At 59.8% G+C, this 17,745-nt stretch overlaps 1 protein-coding gene across 3 annotated transcripts in view; it reads left to right on the top strand.

The window, feature by feature from the left end:
• TNS3 (tensin 3) overlaps nt 1–17,745 on the top strand; it is a 161,788-nt gene that overhangs the window by 21,852 nt on the left and 122,191 nt on the right. For all 3 annotated transcript variants that reach the window (XM_080819043.1, XM_080819040.1, XM_080819041.1), the window contains one exon: nt 9,037–9,075. The gene's annotated coding sequence lies outside the window, so the exon portion shown is untranslated. The remainder of the gene's footprint in view (nt 1–9,036; nt 9,076–17,745) is intronic.

The raw sequence follows: 17,745 nt of genomic DNA, 5'->3' as shown, positions 1-17,745 counted from the left end.
GTCATGTGCCCGTCCCAGGGTCAGGGGACAGTTGGTGAAAACCAAACTCTCCGTTGTGTTATTCTTAGACACTGGACAGTGCTTTTCTGGGGGCGTTCCGTTCAGCAGCCCTGCAGGGAACGTACCATTTCCTTCCTTAGAGGCCTGCGGCGTGTTTGTGTCTTCTCTCCTTTTGGTAGCAAGGAGGACGGTGTTAAAAACGGACGGGGCGGGGGGCGCCTGGGTGGCTCAGTGGGTTAAGCCGCTGCCTTCCGCTCGGGTCATGATCTCGGGGTCCTGGGATCGCGTCCCGCCATCGGGCTCTCTGCTCGGCGGGGAGCCTGCTTCCCTCTCTCCCTCTCTCTCTGCCTGCCTCTCTGTCTACTGTGGTCTCTCTCTGTCAAATAAATAGATAAAATCTTTAAAAAAAAAAACAAAACGGACGGGGCGGGATGTGCCGTTCCTAAGCTCCTCTCTTTGAGACAAAACTTGTGCTTTGTAGGGATGTTTGGCCCCCACATTGTCTCTCCTGGCCCGTGCACCTTGTGCCCAGTGGCTGCTATTTACCGGGTCTGGGGTGGGCGTCCAAGCCTGGGCCGGAGGGCGTTTCCCCCCATCTCCCTGTCTGCCAGGACATCCCGCCACACAGTTGTTCATGGAAAGTGGGGCGTGGCTTTGGCAGGGGCGGGGCTCAACGGGGGTGTGGCTTGTGGGGGCGGGGCTCGACAGGGGCGGGGCTCGACAGGGGTGTGGCTTGGTGGGAGTAGAAGAGGGAGGGGTTAACCTGAGCGGAGAAAGGGCCATCTGAGCCCGTCAGGTGGCAGGGAGAGGGCATGGGGGTGTGCAGGGGACACCGGGTGCGCCTCTGAGGCAAAGTCCAGGGACTTTTCGGTGCTATCCAGCTCACCCGGTGCTTTTGAAAAGCTACGTGTGTATCATATCTAAAAGTAAATTTTTAAAAAACATTTTGCTAAGATTTTATTTACTTATTTGAGAGAGAGAGAGAGCACAGGCAAGGGTGAGTGGGAGAGGGAGAAGCAGGCTCCCTGCTGAGCAAGGAGCCTGATGCGGGGCTCGATCCTGGGACCCTAGGATCATGATCTGAGCCGACGGCAGACGCTTAACCGAGCGAGCCCCCCAGGTGCCCTAAAAAGTAGATTTTTGTTTGAAATAAGCACATGGTTAGGAAAGTCTCGTGTCATAAATACAGGCTGATGGTTTTGACCGTGGACAGGTGGGCGTGACCATGCAGGTGGGGGACCGTGTGCCCCACGCCCCAGTGCGCCACCAGGGACCCTCACTGCCTGCCCCTGCTGAGGCTCGCGGCCTTGCCCTTGAAGCAGGTGGACACTGGGCGTCAGAGTCTCCGTGTCTTCTTGCTCTGACGTCAGTGGTATCCTCACTGCAAGGGGACAGATGGGAGCTGCTGGCCACCACTGCCCCGCTGGGACATGGCGAAGGACACATCTCCGGGGCGCCAGCCCGCCCTCTGGTCTTCCCTCTGGTGGGGGCGCTGCCGAGTCACCCGCCAAAGGGCCATGGGTGACACAACCCGCTTCCCTCATCCCACGTGAAGCTTTGGAAAGAGCTCACAGGTGTTAGTGTGGGGGTGACTGTTGGATTCTTCTGATTAGTTCAAGTGAAAGTATTCACCCACATGGGTGCTGTCGTCGTGACTGATTCCCCATCACTCAGGGCTTCCGCAGGTCCGCCACGGCGACCCTGGCGAGGAGTGGCTTGGGTCCGAGACCTGCATTTTTCTTGGTCGGAAGGGTTCCGGGAATGCGGCGTGCTTATGTCTTGGACTTGGCTGTTTTAAATGACCAGAAAAGTAAAAGCAGTTTTAAAAAATCTTCTTAAATTTTACAAAAATATATATTTTGTCTTTTTGCAATTAAGTTATATTTATGAGATTTTCTTCTGGTTCTTTGGCAAACCACCAGCATCTTAAGAAGCTATCCCGTGCCATTTTCTTTTCCTCTTTTCATGAAGATAGGACCCTGGAATCTAGTGGGTGCCGGCCCCTGGGGTCTGTGGGCTCGGTTCTGGTCCTGTCTGATTTCCAGGGGTCCCGCACATGACATTTCATCTCTGAGGCCCCCAGCTTCCTCCCCTGGAAAGTGAGACCCTCAAGAAGGTGCCCAGCCTCCCCCACTTGGCCTGATCTGGTCCGACAGGCCGAGGTACAGGAGTGCGAGCTGGCCACTGAGCAAGCATCCCACCGTGGGCCCAGGTGGCCCTTCCCCACCTCCCGGAGAAGCACGATTGGGACACTGTTCCCGCAGTGGACTCACAAATTTCTGGTCTCGGATAAATATTGGTAACCAGGCGAATTCAGAGCAGATTTTCTCAATTTATTTCTTTTCCATGCTGTGTGAGTGTTGACAGGCGTTTGCCGCACCTCATGCCTGGTTGGGTCAGGAAGCCACCTCGAACACTCACCACCAGCGTGCATGTGTGAACAGGGCCCCATCTGGGGTAGGTGTGCAGGTGTGTCCTAAGCTCTAGAAGTTACTAGAATCATAGAGCTTGTCGGGGGGCTGACCCTGAGGGCCCGCGGAGCTGGGATTGAGGGCAGACAAACCTGGGCCTTGCCTTTCTTGTTTTTTGGAAGAAAAAACACAACCTTCAGTAGCTGCTTGCTAACGTGAAGGAAAGACAGAATGAAAGGACCCGGTGAGTTCCCCACCCTCCGCCCCCATGTGCGGCAGGCAGGCCCTGGAGAGGGGCTTAGCTGGACTGGTGGGGACATGTTTTCTCCTGGGGCTACTCGGGTGACTCGGGCTGTCCTGCCCCCTGGGAGAGCTCGAAGGAGACGAGTAAATTAATGGGGTCTGGGCCGTCAGCATTTCAGGGAACCGTCCCTCTGCACTGCTGCTGTCCTTGTTTGGGGGCTGCGGAGATCTGCCTCTGGGCCTCCCTGCCCTCGCCGGTGCGCCCCCCACCCAGAGGAGTGCTGTGGGCAGACTGGACGGAGGCCGAGTCACCTGCTTGGCAGCCCTCCCGGCCCGGCCTAGAGGACCCCGCTCCCGCCGGACTTGTGGGTATGTCCCGTGTTGACCCGCGTTCTCCACGGCCCCGGCAGACTGTGAGGATGGGTGCCACGGGCGTCCTGTGCCCCGCCCCCAGGTCCACAGGTAGATTCTGAGCCCCAGAACCTCAGAATGTGGCTGTTTGCGGGACTGGGGCCTCGATGGAGGTGACGGGGCCGGAGGGGACCCCACGGGACTGGCGTCCTGAGACGGAGAGGGGATCAGGACACAGACGCACACAGAGGGGCGAGTCGTGGACGAGGGGAGGAGACGGCCGTGGACACGCCTAGGGGAGGCATCAGGGGACCCGGCTGTGCCGCATGTGGCTCTCACGCCACGTGTGGCTCCCGTGCTGCGCGTGGATCTCTAGCCTCCAGGACCGGGAGGGAAGAGATGTGTGTTCGAGGTCTGGGGTCTGTGGGACTGTCCTCGTCCCCGAGAGACCGACGTGAGTGGTATGTGAGCCCCTCTCTGGATGTCAGTGCTGGGCTTCCCTCCCGTCACTGCTCTGCTCCGTTTCTGATCAACTGCAGTGATTCTGGTAAACACAATTAAACTTTTATCTCTTCGCCATCTTACGTAATGGGCGAATAAAAACATCTCGTGTTTATTGATCAGTAACACACAGCCCCAGAAGTCAGAGCTGTAAAATCATAAAAGATGAAGAGAACGCGAAAGATTCTGCCCCTCGGGAGAAAACCCTGCCCTCCTCCCTTGGGACTGCTGCTCTGTGCAGAGATGCGGGGGCCCCCGAATTCTGGCGGACACGTCCCTCGGGCGTCCATCTGTCCCGCTGGGTGTGGGGTGTGAGGGGCGGGTGCAGCCCTCTGGTCTCATCAAGGAAAGGCTTCGCAAAGAGCAAGGAAGGTCAGCCTGTCACCGCGTGGTGGCCTGCCTCTGTCACAGTTCATGTTACGGCGAATTTTAAAACGATTGTATTTGGGGCGCCTGGGTGGCTCAGTGGGTTAAGCCTCTGCCTTCGGCTCAGGTCATGGTCTCAGGGTCCTGGGATCGAGCCCCGCATCGGGCTCTCTGCTCAGTGGAGAGCCTGCTTCCCCTTCCCTCTCTGCTTGCTTCTCTGCTTACCTGTGATCTCTCTCTCTCTGTCAAATAAATAAATAAAATCTTAAAAAAAAAAAAAAAAAAACGATTGTATTTAATGGTGCAAGTTGAGCATAAGGTCGCGCCTTTTCCCGGGCTTCCCTCAGGAAAGTGCCTCTCCAGCCGTCAGGGTCGGGCGCTCGCCGGTTCCTCTCCCTGTCGCCTTGCTTCGCGCACCGGCGGTGCTGGACGGGCTTACTGCGGGCACACCGCGGGCACACCATGGGCACGGGGGTGCGCTGATTTAATGCATCTCTGTAACTGGGTTCTTCTGGGCGGACGCACCCTTCCAGAACCGGGCGTGTGTGTGTGCCATGCCCGCCCAGGGAGAGCTGACCTGGCCGGCTGAACACGTGCCGCGTGCTTGAAGGCACCGGCTCCTGTGGGCTTCCGTGGCACTCGCTCACGTGGCCCAGCACAACTGGGGCTGTCCACGATTCCAGAAAGGTCGGCTCGGCTCTACCTTTCCTCTGCGGGGCTTCACTGCACGCGCATTTCCGGACAGCGCGGCGGCGTGCTGTTGTATGTCGCTCTGTCCAGAGTATGATTTCGTAAGAATCGGCAGCAGCGAGCGCTGGGTTCCTTGTTTTGTCGAGCGAACGTTCAGGAAAACGATCCAGGCCTTGGGGTGTGAGCTGTAACTTCTGCCCCAAGATCTTAATTTCCAGAAGTAAACAGAGGGGCCGAATCAGACCCTGTGAGGCGGTCTCACTCCCGCCGACCCGGCTCAGCCTCCGGGGGTGTTGGCCAGAGCGCTCCGGTGCCCGTGGGGAGATGCACCTGCAGGGCGGGGCCTGGGTTGTGCGTGAGTGTGCAGTGACACACGTGCGTTCTCCATTCAGACACGCCGTCACACGTAGGCCCACCAGCACTCACACCCACACTCCCGTTCCCGGAGCACAGTCACCCCTGGGGTGCGAGGCCCCCCCCGTCCTGGTCACCTGCCCACCTGCCCACCTGCCGGCTTGGGGAGAGTTTCCCATACCTCGTGCGGCAGGTGCCACAGAACCAGGTGTGGCCAGTGCAGACCTGTTTGTTTATGGTTGTCCTTGGTTACGGTGACGTGTCCCCTAACACAGCCAGAACAAGGCCATCAGATGGTCCCAGGGAAGACCTCTCCCCGTCTCTCCAGGGCTGTGGCCTTCACCGGCAGCCCCGGTCCTGCCCCCCCACCCCGCCCGCCACCCCTGGTGGGCTCCACCCCTCGCCCACCCGCCCCGTGCTCCTGGTCAGAGAGTGAAGCCCTTCCTGTCAGGGGAGGAACGTGGAGTTTGGACCCAGTGGGATCTGCCCACACTGCCCGGCCTCTGTGGGACTCAGCACTGCACACACCAAAGGGACGCTCTCTGGCTTGCTGGGTGCAGTGAGGGCCAGCGAGCAGGGCCCGCAGACACAGCGCACGGCCTGCTTGGGACATGAAGATGCCCTTGGATGAGCTGTGGGCATCCCCATGAGTGCGCCCTGTTGTGGCAGCTGGGCCCCATTCTCCTGCGACCGTGCTCAGGCCACCTTCCAGAACAGGAAGGAGCTCGGGGAGGGAGGCACTGACCAGACCCCAGGGTGCAGCCATGTCCTCCCTCTAATGCACTGGCTCTGCACTCAGGGATCTGTGGACATCCTGCTGTCAGACAGTCCCTGGGAACAGCGCCACGTTGGGGACCCTCTTCCCAAGGTCCCAAAGCACGTGGCAGGTGCCGCCGGGATTTTAGCTTCGTCGGTGAGACAGGCCTGGCTCCTGCAGATCCTGAACATCGAGACGCATCCGCTCCTGCCGGCGGGAGGAGACCACCAGGCCAGGCCACCTGGAGACCGTCCAGCACCACGGTGCTGCCTTTTGGGAAGTGAGCAGAGCAGATGGCCCACCGGGCGTGTGAGCTGAGGTTGCAGTGAGATGGGGACAGAAAGCAGGTGAGCGGGCTCTGCCTTTGCCGACCCGACCTGAACCCCGAGCAGCTGCCCGTGACGTGCTTCCCGGGTATCTCCGTCCCGCGGGCAGGCGGGCAGGCGGCGGCTTGGAGGGGCAGGTGCACGGCTGGCGGAAAGCCCGGGAGCCATGCGCTGTGCGTCTCTGGTCAGATCGAACGGCTGGAGGAAAGCCCAAGTGTCCAGGACATGCAAAGGGGGTTCTGCGTGGCCATTTATATCCCAGGTTCTGGGCGGGGGGGCCCAAGGGGGACCATATATGCTCCCTGTGCCCTCCCTCGACAGCCCTGCCAGAGATGAGTCCGCTGCCATCCTCGTAATCCAAGGGAGGAAATGTCCCTTGGAATGTAGCAGGCCAAGCCAGTGTGTTCTCCTAGAGTCCCCGTCCTGGGATCTGGCGTGAGCCACGTCCAGGGGACACGTGCCCCCTGTGTCCGTTCGAGGATGGTCTTGGCAAAACTAGGTGTCCGCCATTCTTGATGTAAATATTTGTTTTCTCTTTGGCCTGCAGGTGGCTCCCCCCCTGGGCCACACCTTCTTCTCTGACTTGGCGCTTCTGCTGTAATTTCATTTGCAAATTCATTGTAGCCCTGGGATGTTTTCTGTTTGCGTTTTGTCCCGGTGTGGGTGAACACAGACAGCAGGGTTGTGATCCGTTCTCTGGAGCGGAAGCCTGCAGCCTCGTGGCTTCTCCTTTGTTCTGCTGCGCTGGGGAGTCTGCTCTGCCCCTGTGGCCCCGGCCCGGGCTTGCTCTCCAGTGAAGACGGTGGCTTAAGCCGTTTGCCTTGGCGAACGCCTCCTCCTCGATGGCGTGTCCAGATCGCCCCCGTGAAGCGTGGCCGAACCCCTCAGAGCTGTCAGCCGCGGATGGGGCTGCAGGGAGGGGCGGGTCTGGGACTCAGGAGCCCCGGCTTGGAGCCTGCTCCCATTCTGTGGGGGATGGCCTGGGGACAGGAGGGCAGTGTCACCAACCCCCTCTGGCCAGGGGCTGGGGGGGCACGTGGGAAGCACAGGACCCACCTGCCCTCTGGTCAAAAGACCTCCCAGCCTCCCTGTGTGAGACTCGTGGGTTTTGAGACTTGAAGGACTTTCCCTTTTGCTCACCCGACAAACACATGCTTCCAGGCAGCGAGTGGAAAACTCACAAATAGACTTTATTTGTAAGGACAGTTTTAGGTTTACAGAGAAGTTGGACGGCGCTCTCATTTCCCCTCTGACTTCCCTCCTGATTTTCCCCGTTACCCTGTTGCAGTAACGGGTACATTTGTTATCACGGATGAGTGACTACGGGGACATTTTAGGAAGCCACGTCCACGGGTTGTATTACTGCCCGCTCTGTGGGTTTGGACAGATGCGTCCCACGCGTCCACCGTTAGACCATCACACAGACCGTACTCGCTGGACACTTCTGTGCTCTGCGTACCCCCCTCCCCCGCGGGCCAGCACCCGTCTCGTTACGGTGCCCGCAGTTCTGTCTTCCCCAGGATGTCACCGCGTCGGAATCGCACAGCATTAGCCTCTCTCACTGGTGTCTTTGTCTTGGTGACTCGCGCTTGTGATTCCTCAAGATCTTTTCTTGGTTTGTAATTGCTGAATAACGTTCTCCGGGGTGGGATACAGATAGCGATTTTTCAAAGGTGGGAGCCCCGGTTCCTCGCACGGCCTTGCCGGGTGTCCCGTAGAGTGGCGCCCCGGGCCCCGTGGGTGCTGTGGGGACCCTGCCTACGTGCAGACGTGACCACCGAGCCCCGCGCTCTGTGGGCCTGCCTGGCAAGCCGTCCCCACCCCACAGGCGCCCGTCTGTAACTTCCTCTATTTCCAGAGACCTTTTTTTCCCCTTTTTTGGTCTTCGTGGTTTATATGTATTCGTTCCTATATCCCCCGTTCCCTCCTCCGCTCATCAGGCTTGGACAGACACGTGCGTGCAGCTGCGGACACGCATGTGGCGAAGGTGTGCTCCGGTTTCCAGGGGGGCGTCGGTCGGGGCAGGGACGCCGGCCACTGGGTCAGCGGTGCCGGGCTCTGCGTGGGGAGGGGGTGCGGGCGGGGAGGGGCTGGTGCCAGGGGACAGGCCCTGCCCCAGCGAGCCTATGAGTCAGCTTCCGCCTGAGCCGTGTGTGTCCCAGACAACGAATGACCATGTGTCACGTTCCCTGAGGAAATTCGGAAGATAAGCAGCCGTTATAGATAGTCTGCAGGGCGGGAAGAGCCAAGGTCATGCCGCCACCCACTCCAGGCCACAGGGACAATTAGATCCCTGGGGGGTCTCTCCCTTCCCGTGCATGTTTTTACTCTGAGGATGGGGGTGCGGGGGGCCCTGGGAGAGCAGAGCGGGATCCTGCTGGCAGGGGCCGGGATCCTGGCCTCCCAGGCCCGCACGAGGCCGGCGTGGTGCCATCACCCGCCGATAGCCCGCCCTTTCTGCCCAGGGACGGTCGGTGCTCGCGGAGTGTGGGAGCCTGCCCGGTGCCGGCCGGTTCGGAGCACCCACGCTCTTCCTACTTTCCCCCGCGCAGATGAGGAGGCCGAACCCCGGAGCCACTCATCTGCTTTCTGTCCCACTGTGGAAAACGTTCTAGAAAAGGTGGTCCACTCTGTAAGGAGCATGGGCCCTGGGTGTGGTGGCGGGGGCGGCCTGACGAGCACCAGGTGAGGCCCCCACCTCCTTGTCGAGGCTGCGAAGGGCCCCAGCCAGCTCCCAAGTTCCTAGCCTGGGAGGCCACTGTCCTTTGAAGTCGAAGAGGAAATTCTGTGCATGAGCCCAGGGCACTTCTCGGGGGGAGGCTCCAGGGTTTACAGGAGATTCTGTGAAAGGAGCCGGACTGCATGAAATTGAAGAAAAATCTGGGTTCTTGTAACCGCAGGCCTTGTCTCTCTGACGCTGGAGCTCTGCGGCTGTGAGTGGGGCCAGACAGGGTCGGCTCTGGGGTCACCCCTGAGCGGACCTCGGGTGGCATTTTCCCGGGAGCCTGTCTGCTTACCCTGTGTCTTCTCATCGTAGGTGGTGACTCGCCGCTGCGCACAGGTGCACTTGGGACAGGTGAGTCCTCGTGTATCCCGGGGGTCCTGGCTTGTCATGTGGGACTGTCTCTATCTTGATGTGGGGCCCTTCTTGGGGCTGTCGGGCTCCCTCTGGACCTCACACGGGACCCGCTTCACTCTCAGAGCCTGTGCACAGACCCCGGGCCTCTGGTACTCGCCTGCGCCTGCTTTCCTTAGTGACCAGAGCCATGACTGCCTTTCAGATTCCCCACATCGGGCGTCCCTATGCTCGGCCTGGGTTTCCTTCTCTGCGACAGAAGACGTCTCAGTCCATTTTCATAGCGGTCGTACGAGGGCTACAAGATGCCCGTGTTGCAAGGCACCTGTGCCTGTCACGGTGCCATGGTGACCATGCGGCAGGGCATCTGTGTGTGTCGTGGTGGTGTGGTGGCCGTGTGGAGCGTGGTCCCGTGGTGGCCGTGTTGCGGGGCGTCTGTGTGTGTCGTCATGGCCGTGTGGAGTGTGGTTCCGTGGTGGCCGTGTTGCGGGGCGTCTGTGTGTGTCGTCATGGCCGTGTGGAGTGTGGCCGTGGTGACCGTGTCGTGGGGTGTCCGTGTGGAGGTGGGTCTCACGAGCACCTTCCCCAAGCAGGCCTTGCTTGTAGATGGGAAGGTAGCCGCCCGGTTTGGATGGCAGGTGCCCTTTGGCCAGTCCATGCATCCCTGGGCCCCATGTCCTCTGTGTGCCTGTGGCCCTCCCATGCCATGCTCTGTGTCTGATGCTTGTGGTGACTCATCAGTCCTCAGGCGTGGGAGCTGGTGGCCTCCTTCCTGTCCACCTCAGGCCGTCAGCTCCGAGCCGCGAGCAGCCCCTTTCTGCACTTTCTTCATGTCCGACCTGGCCACTGTCTGCTCCTTCCAGCTCTGGGGCCTGTCCCCAAGGGGGAGTCACCAGCTCTGCAGGTGTCCTGGTGCCAGGACCCCTTCCAAAAGGTTCTGGAAGAGCCTCATCTTGGCTCCTTCCCACTGTGAGCTACTGGCTCTGTTCCGGGGGCAGACTGGCAGGACCTGGCCGCATCAGGGGGCTGACGTGATGACCTGACTTCTGCCGGGGCAGCTGTCTACTGGCCAGCAGTGCTTCTGGGACCGTGTGGGACGCTGGCGAGACAGGAGGGCAGACAGCTCCGTGGCGGTCATCGTGCTCAGCACGTGTGGCCGTCTCCTTGATGGCCATTGTTCTAGAACTTCTCGGTGCCGCCTCCTGCTTATTGCAGGGGATTAAGTATGTGGCGAGTGAGGCCGGGTCCATCCTCAGACCCAAACCGGCAGGCAGCGGGTCCTGGAGGCAAACCTCCCTCTGCAAATGTTAGCTTAGCTGATGAGACGTGCATGTGTGCTGAGTTTCCCCAGGGGCCAGCATAGATGGGAAACCAGGATACTGGGTGTGCCCCTTGTCCTTGAGGGAAGCAGGGACCGGCAGAGAATGGGTGCATCGGGGGGAGTCATGCAGGGCGTAGGCTGTGGCTGGGGGCTCGTCCTGGGCCGCCGCTGCGTGGCAGACGTCCCAGCTGCACCCAGCAGGTGTCTGAGGGGGAAGTCAGGCGCCGCTCTGGAGGGCAGCCTCGTCGGGACCCTTGGCTTTCTCTGGCTCTGCCCGTTGGTACGGCATTGAGGGTAGAGAAGCATGACCGTGGCTTTGTTGTGTGTTGGCTTCCCGCTGAGACGGTCCGTGTGGGGCAGGGTCTGCTGGGTCATGACCAGGAGGCTCTGGGGCATCCCCAGGTGGCAGATCCCTTGTGACTGGGGCCGAGCTGTGCCTCTGTGCTCTGCGATCCTGCAGATGGCCGTGGGCGTGCATGTCAACCACGTGTGCTCGCGTGCACACCCAGGTTCAGAGCTCAGTAGCGATCATGAGCACGGGGCCAGCGCCAGGGCAGGCTCCAGCCCAGGTCACGATACCTGGAGACCCGCATGACCTCACATGGGGCCCTCTCGTGTCTGCGCCCCACTTCCCTCCGCTGTGCGTGGGGATATAGCCACGTCCCCGGCGGGTGCCGTGTGGGACGGATGGAGTAGCGCGTGGGAAGTCTGGGCACTGGCTGTGGCTCGCGGGAAAGGCACCCGGTGCGGGACAGCCTTCTCCCCGGTTGGGCAAATGCGAGGGGGGCAGTCCCGGTCTCCCGGTGCCCGAGGCCTCTGCGGGTCTGTTTGGTTTGACCATTGTTCTCTTGCCGTGTGGTAGGGGAGAACCGGTTTGGTCGGTTCCCAGGCGTACCATCTGCTCTGCGAGGGTGAAGGAGCCGGCACAGATGCGTAGAGGACCTGTTCCTCCGGAGCCCCCCGGGACACGGGGAGGGTGCCCCAGCTGGCAGGGGGCTGGCCGGCCTCATGGAGGGCTGGGGCATGCGTCACGGCGATGACTGACGCTCCGGGCAGAGCGCTGTTGCTGCCCTCAGTCTTGTCCTGCAAGGACTGTGTCCGTCCAGGAGGGCGGGGTCACACCGGTGCTGGAGTGGACCTGCAGACCCCCCGGGCGCACATGTGGCTTTCCCTGGGACACCCTTCAGTCCGGCAGGTGTGGACACCCCACGGGGCCAGCGTTCCTGGACAGCACCCAGCAGCCTTGGCCCAGGGACGGCCCGCGCAGCTAATGTGGCGGCCCCGTGTTGGAGAAGTTCACTCCTCCGAGCAGCCTCCGTCCTTGCGAGAGGCCGTGTCCCCGCCTGGCGGTGGCCACGGGTGCGGGCGCTCCGGGCGGCGCCAGAGCCCGCTGGGGGCACAGGTGCGAACCCTCACCTGGCTGCCAGCGCTCACGCCTGGATTGTTTTTGCTTGGCTGTTGTGGTTCCTCCCGCTGGAGGAGACAGGGTATAGAGTCGCTCTTGAAATTTGAGTCGGCGGTTGGGGAGCTCTTCAGCCTGTGCTCTTTGTTCAAGGGAGGCGAGGACAATGGGTGGTTTCTGTTGCAGGTGACATGAGGTGTCAGGTTACAGAGACGGAGGCTGGAGTTTGCAGACTGGGTCCTGTTTGCTGCACCTGCGGGGGTGGGGGGTGCGTGGGTGTGTTGGGACCTTGTTCAGCATGATTTGCGTAAACACACAGTTGGGGGAAGCGGTCCCGAGTGGTGAGGTTCACACAAGGACAGTGTGACTGTTGAGGACATGTGCCGCTGAGCAAGCGGTGTCCGTGTCATATTCCTTACTGGGGGCCATGAGGGGATCTCCCCAAAGGGATTGGTTATCTCGGAAAGACTGCCCACTGAATCGGACACTTGGAAGCTTGCGATGGATGGAAAGGCACCCCCTTCAATGGCACTCCTTTACCTGCAGAATTAGGTAGTGACGGCAAAGTTCAGGCTTCCCACCTGTCAAATATTGGGAGGGCGGCTTTGCCTAGAAGGTTCACTGGAGTGCTTGGAGAGCTCAGCCTCTGTCGCCGGCTCCAGTCCAGGCCACGACAGCCACCTTGCGAATTTCTTGTCCTCGTTAAGTGCAGGTCTTTGGTTGGGTGCGGATTATTCCTGCCCATGGACTGTTCCCACGCTGGGGGGCACAGCAGAACACAGACGCAAATCTGTCCCAGCACGTCAGGGTCTTAGCCGAGTGATAGCCTTTGTTTCTGGAAGTCACAGGCCCTGGGAGCGTGTGTACCCACAGCTGTGTCTGCACCCATGGCTGGCCTGCCAGGGTCTGTGCATCTCACACGAGCATCCTTCACCTTGTCCCAAGGACATTCCCTTGCTTCAGGCAGCAGAGACTCACAAACACCCTTGTCTGTGATCCTCTGATCCTCAGAAAGCTGGGAAAGTCTCGGAAGTCCTGCCAGATGGTAGCCGAGCCTTCTGCTTGCTCAAGTTTATCACCTCTGGTTTTGGTAAAAGACAAGTGAGACCCAGAAATAAAAACACACAACGCTGCTTTCTTGACACTTGTTCACCTTGACAAGTTCACCTTGACACTTGAGTGATCTAAGAGACATGTCTGGTTCCACAGTGGGGCGTCAGGGGAGCCCGTTTTAAAAGGACACGTGGAGTGGATGGTGCGAGGGAAGCCAAGGCTCGGTGAGCACACCAGGGATCCGGCGAGGGTGAAGCCAGCCCTTGTGTCCTCATCCTCTCCCTGTGGCTGCTGGAGCGCCAGCCATTGCGCCTCAGAGCCTCGGGCCTCCTGACCCTGGTGGTGCCTCAGTGCCTGTATCTGGCTCTGTCTTCTCAGCAAGCATGGAGGTGGAGGGTCCTGGTGTTAGTACTTGAGGCAGAGTGGGGAGTGTTCAAGAAACACTGAACGTACCGAGTGAGGCTGTGTTCCCCAGGTTTCCTGTGGCCCTGATCCGGATTCAGGCTGGGCTCCCGTGCGGGGGCAGTGCTGATCGCTGCTGTGCTTCCCTCGGTCCTCAGGGTCCTTCGTGAAGGTTGGGATCCAAATTAATGTGTGTGGGGCCCCAGGCGATGGTGTTGGAAGCCAGGATCCCAAACTCTGCTCAGACCCCCTTTCCTTTAACCGTGCATTTCACCCCTTCTGGCGACCTGCTCTTGAGGGGAGCAGAGCAAGTGTGGATGGGGGCAGCCCAGAGGCTGCTTTCATGCACAGATCCCAGCGGGCTTCCGAGATAAGGCAGGGGTTCACGGTGGAAGGGAGCACAGACAGGGAGGGGACTCTTGCAGGGTGGGTGTGAGGACCCGTGTCCCCCCTAGTTCTCGTCTGCCAGGAACCCGGGTTGTGGCTGAGTTTGGAATAGGGATGCAGGGAGGTCAGGCCGGACGCGTGTCCTTGCGAGCAGACCAGAGAACGCAGATGCACGGGGGATGGGCTTAGGGACGGGAGGCGGTGTCTGGAGAGGTCTGTCCGGCCCAGAGCCCGAAGGGGCTGGTGAAATGCTTCCCAAGGACACGTGGCCCCGCAGCCTTCGGGTCTGTCTGAGTGACTGCCCAGGGGAGCAGTGTGTGGGGTCCCTCCCTCCACCTCTTTGGTGTCACTTAGCATGCCCCCCCCCGCCCCCTGGCACTTCTGGGACGGGTTCAGCCACAGACCTGGGTGGGGCCCTCCTGGGGGCGTAAGCGCACTCAGGGGAGCTCTCCAGGGCTGGCCGTGACCCTCTGGGCCCTGCCACAGACCTCACAGGCGGGACAGACATTGCAGACGTGCAGAGGGATGGGGGAGGCTGTTTGTGGAAGTCGAAGGAGAGGGGGCTTGGGGATCGGGCAGGGCTGGGAGCCCAAGGCCCCCGGAGATTTCCAGGGAAGGCCTTTGAAGCCCATGCTGCTGACCGCCTGTGCTGGGGGGAGACCCTCTTCCGCTGATCTCGGCCCCAGGCCTCCGTCTGCAGCTGCTGGCAGGACCGCTCCGGGGCCGGCTCCAAAACCTGGTGCGTAGGTAGTTTTCTCCGGAAATCCAGGGCCCCGCCCCACCCCGTTCTAATCACAGGCCAGACCTGGTCCCACTCGCTTTGATTTCACCATTCCCTCCTGCACCTAAAATAACATCCGGGCCTTGGCCTTTTCAGCCTTGGCCGGGAGAGATTGCCTGCGTTTCCGGGAAAGGTCGCCTGGTGTGCGTCTCCCATGTGGGAGCCGCAGAGGGCAAACAGGAGCTTTGGTTCACAGACCCTCTGAGAAAGGCACAGTCCTCCGTGAATTAAGGGGAAAAAAAACCCAAAAAACCCGACTGTGTTGAGCCTCGACCCAGCATGCCTGGATTGGAAGCAGGGTCCAGCTACACGTTGCGGTGGGCCTGGCCACAGGTAGAGGGAGGCAGGGCAGGGGACACGGTGGCCTGGTGTCAGCTTATGTCCAGTGGGAGCTTGGCGTCTGGCTAATGGTTAGCACTCGTGCTGGCTGCAGCTGGTCACACCGGGAGAGGCTGGCCCGCAGCCGTTCTGTGCACCGTGAGATCCGGGTGTCCCATGGCACGGCTGCGGCCAGCGGCGTGGTGCACACGGGCTCAGAGCTGCCACCCCCTGGGTCTCTGACTGCGTGGTGGGCTTGGGGATGCTGCTCGGGGTTGACCGCAGGGGCGCTCCCCAGCCGGCACTCATGGACGGTAGACAGCTTCTGTCCCAGGCAAGAGCCTTAGGAAATGTTTCCAGTGAATGAATGTCCCCAGGTCCCAAGGCTGGAATCTGCCATGGAGAAGAAGGTTCTGGTCGTGGGTCATTTTTTTTTCCCAATGGCGTGGACTCTATAGCAGTCACAGGTTGTGAATGGGGATTGTGAATGGGGATGACGCTTGACGGTGGCAGGTGTGTGGGAATTGGGGGGAATCACAGCTCACTGTGGAAGGCGAGGGTGAGCACCAATTTTTTTCAACACCCTGAGCTGGGACGGAGTTTGGGTCAGGAGGGACGCTGTTGTGATGGTGCGTCTGTGGCCCAGGTGCATTTTCACCTGCAGGAGGGGTCATCATTAAAAGAAAATGCACACGACGGCATCCTGCCCCCCTCCCCGGGTCCCTGAAGAAATCAGTCTGTGCAGAAGGGGGACTCTGGCTGCCAGTTTGGGGGGTGCCCAGGGTTCTGGAATCCGAATCCTCCCCACGTTCTCCGTGGCCCGGGGTCCCCACCTCCTGTTTTCTTATTGGCATCTGTGGGTGTCGGGCCGGCTGGTATGGAATCTGGGGCGTTCTGGCCTCACTTGGAGAGTCTCTGTAGAGAGCCAGGGGCCTCGGCCCTGTTTTTCCTCGGGTATCCCCAAGTGCTTCTGAACTTTTGGGAGGTCTCCCCATCTGTTCGAGGCACACCCTGTGCGTAGGCAGAAGCCAGCCAGGCAATGGGGCATCTGGGTCCTGAACATCAGAAACCAAGCCCGTTCCGGCCTCGTCACTGAGCTCACGTCCTCCTCCTCTCCCTGGGGACACTTAGAGCAGCCTCGTTAGCCATGTTTATTTTCCCTCAAGCATCAGGAAACAATTCTGCAAGGGTACCTGGGGGGGCTCACTGGGTGAAGCCTCTGCCTTCAGCTCAGGTCGTGATCTTAGGGTCCTGGGATCGAGTCCTGCATCGGGCTCCCTGCTTGGCGGGGAACTTGCTTCCCCCTCTCCCTCTACCCTTCTGCCCTGTTTGTACTCTCTCTCTCTCTCTCTCTTTCGCTCTATCTCAGATAAATAAATAAATAAAAGATTTTTTTTTTTTTTTAAAGGAAACAATGCTGTAAAAGAAAAGGGAGTTTTGTTCTTGGCAGAAACCGTGTCCCTATCTGGAGGGCCCCCCGTACAGAGAGAATAAGGAAAGCCCCGCGGGGCTGCCAGGGCTCCTTCTAGTTCGGGGGGAGGCTTCTCCAGCTGGCGGTGGTGACCGGGCACAGTCCTCACGCTGGCCCTCCGCCAGTGTGTCCCGCGGTGCGGCAATCATGGTGCACGTCCTCGGGATTGAATGGGGTCTTGGATGGTAGATGGTTGAGGACCAGTGCAGACGCGGGCCTGAGTCCCGTTGTAAGGTCTATCCGCTTTGTGATTTTGGGCTCAGACGTCGCTTTCTGATCTCTGCACCAGACTTTAAATGAAGCACCTACTTAACAACGACAAAAAAATAAATAAAAACAGAAAAACTCAACCCAGATCTGAAACTTTGTTCGTTGCCTTTGAGGGTTAGGGTTAGGGAACGATTCATCCTGAAAAATCAGTAAATAAAGAGAAACAAGCCTTTGATCTCCTTTTCTTACACAACCTGTACCTCAGGGTTAAAAATAGACGAAGAGGGCAAGTTCCGTGTAAGGAGGAGTTCTGGCCAGCGGATCAAGAAAGGGAAAGAGTTAAAATGTGCCAAGCTGCAGACCGTAAGTAACCGAATGACCGTGACCCTCTGTAACCTCCTGGGTCGCAGGAGGAAGCTGGTCGAGTCACATGCCTCCTTCGGGGAAGTTGGCTGCGCGTGTGGCCCTCCCGGGAGGCCAGAAATCAGACCAGAGCCACCCTGAGTGCAGACCCATCCGCGGCTTCCGGGAGGCGTGGGCCTGAGCCCCATGGATGCGTTCCAGGGGGTCAGCGAGTCCCGGGGGCATTGGCGGGGGGCAATTTGGCGGGGCGGAGAGCGTGTCGGTCATCTCCAGATTCACTGTGGGAGGAGGAAGGATCTCTGTGGCTTTGGAACGGAAGAGATGTCAGATAAACACCGTCAGACTCTATCTGGAACTTAATCCCAACAATCTGACTGTAAAAAAAAAAAAAAAAAGACGAAAACAAACTCAAACTTGTAAGACAGGGACTTTTGACCATGGATTCGCGATGTGGGGGTATTAAGGAATCCCCCCGTTCCCGGTACTGGTATTTTGTTGGTGTCATTTCAGAACCCGGTTTCTCTTTCCAGGAGGCCTGCTGACGTGTTTACAGAGGGGCCATGTGGTGTGTGGGGCTCATGCCGCGACGGTCTGGGCAGGGGCGCAGTGGGCGGCGGGAAGCCGGTGACATCCGGACCTTGGAGCCGGGTCAGGATGCCGGTAAAGTGGGAGCACGGAGCTCAGGGCATATGACCAGCCCACCAGCGGTCCCCGGGTTTTCCGTGAGCTGTTGGCCCCGGCTTGCCCGAGTGTCTTGCCTGTGGCGTTCTGGATGGACGGTGGACATCTGGAGAGACCTGCTGGAGACGGACCAGCAGGGTGAAGTGTTTGGCTGAAAACCTGCTGAGTTCATCAGCACATGACACGGGGTTGACACAGTGTTTTCTGGACGGAAGCGTTTGCTTCATTTCTGCCTCCCCCGGGGGGCTGGAGCGCTGGGAGAGAAGGTGTCTTGACCTTCG

This window comes from Martes martes (genome assembly GCF_963455335.1).
Source record: "Martes martes genome assembly, chromosome: 11".
Lineage (NCBI taxonomy): Eukaryota > Metazoa > Chordata > Mammalia > Carnivora > Mustelidae > Martes > Martes martes.
The sequence above is the reverse complement of the archived record's forward strand: the minus strand, read 5'-3'. Positions and strand labels throughout refer to the sequence as shown.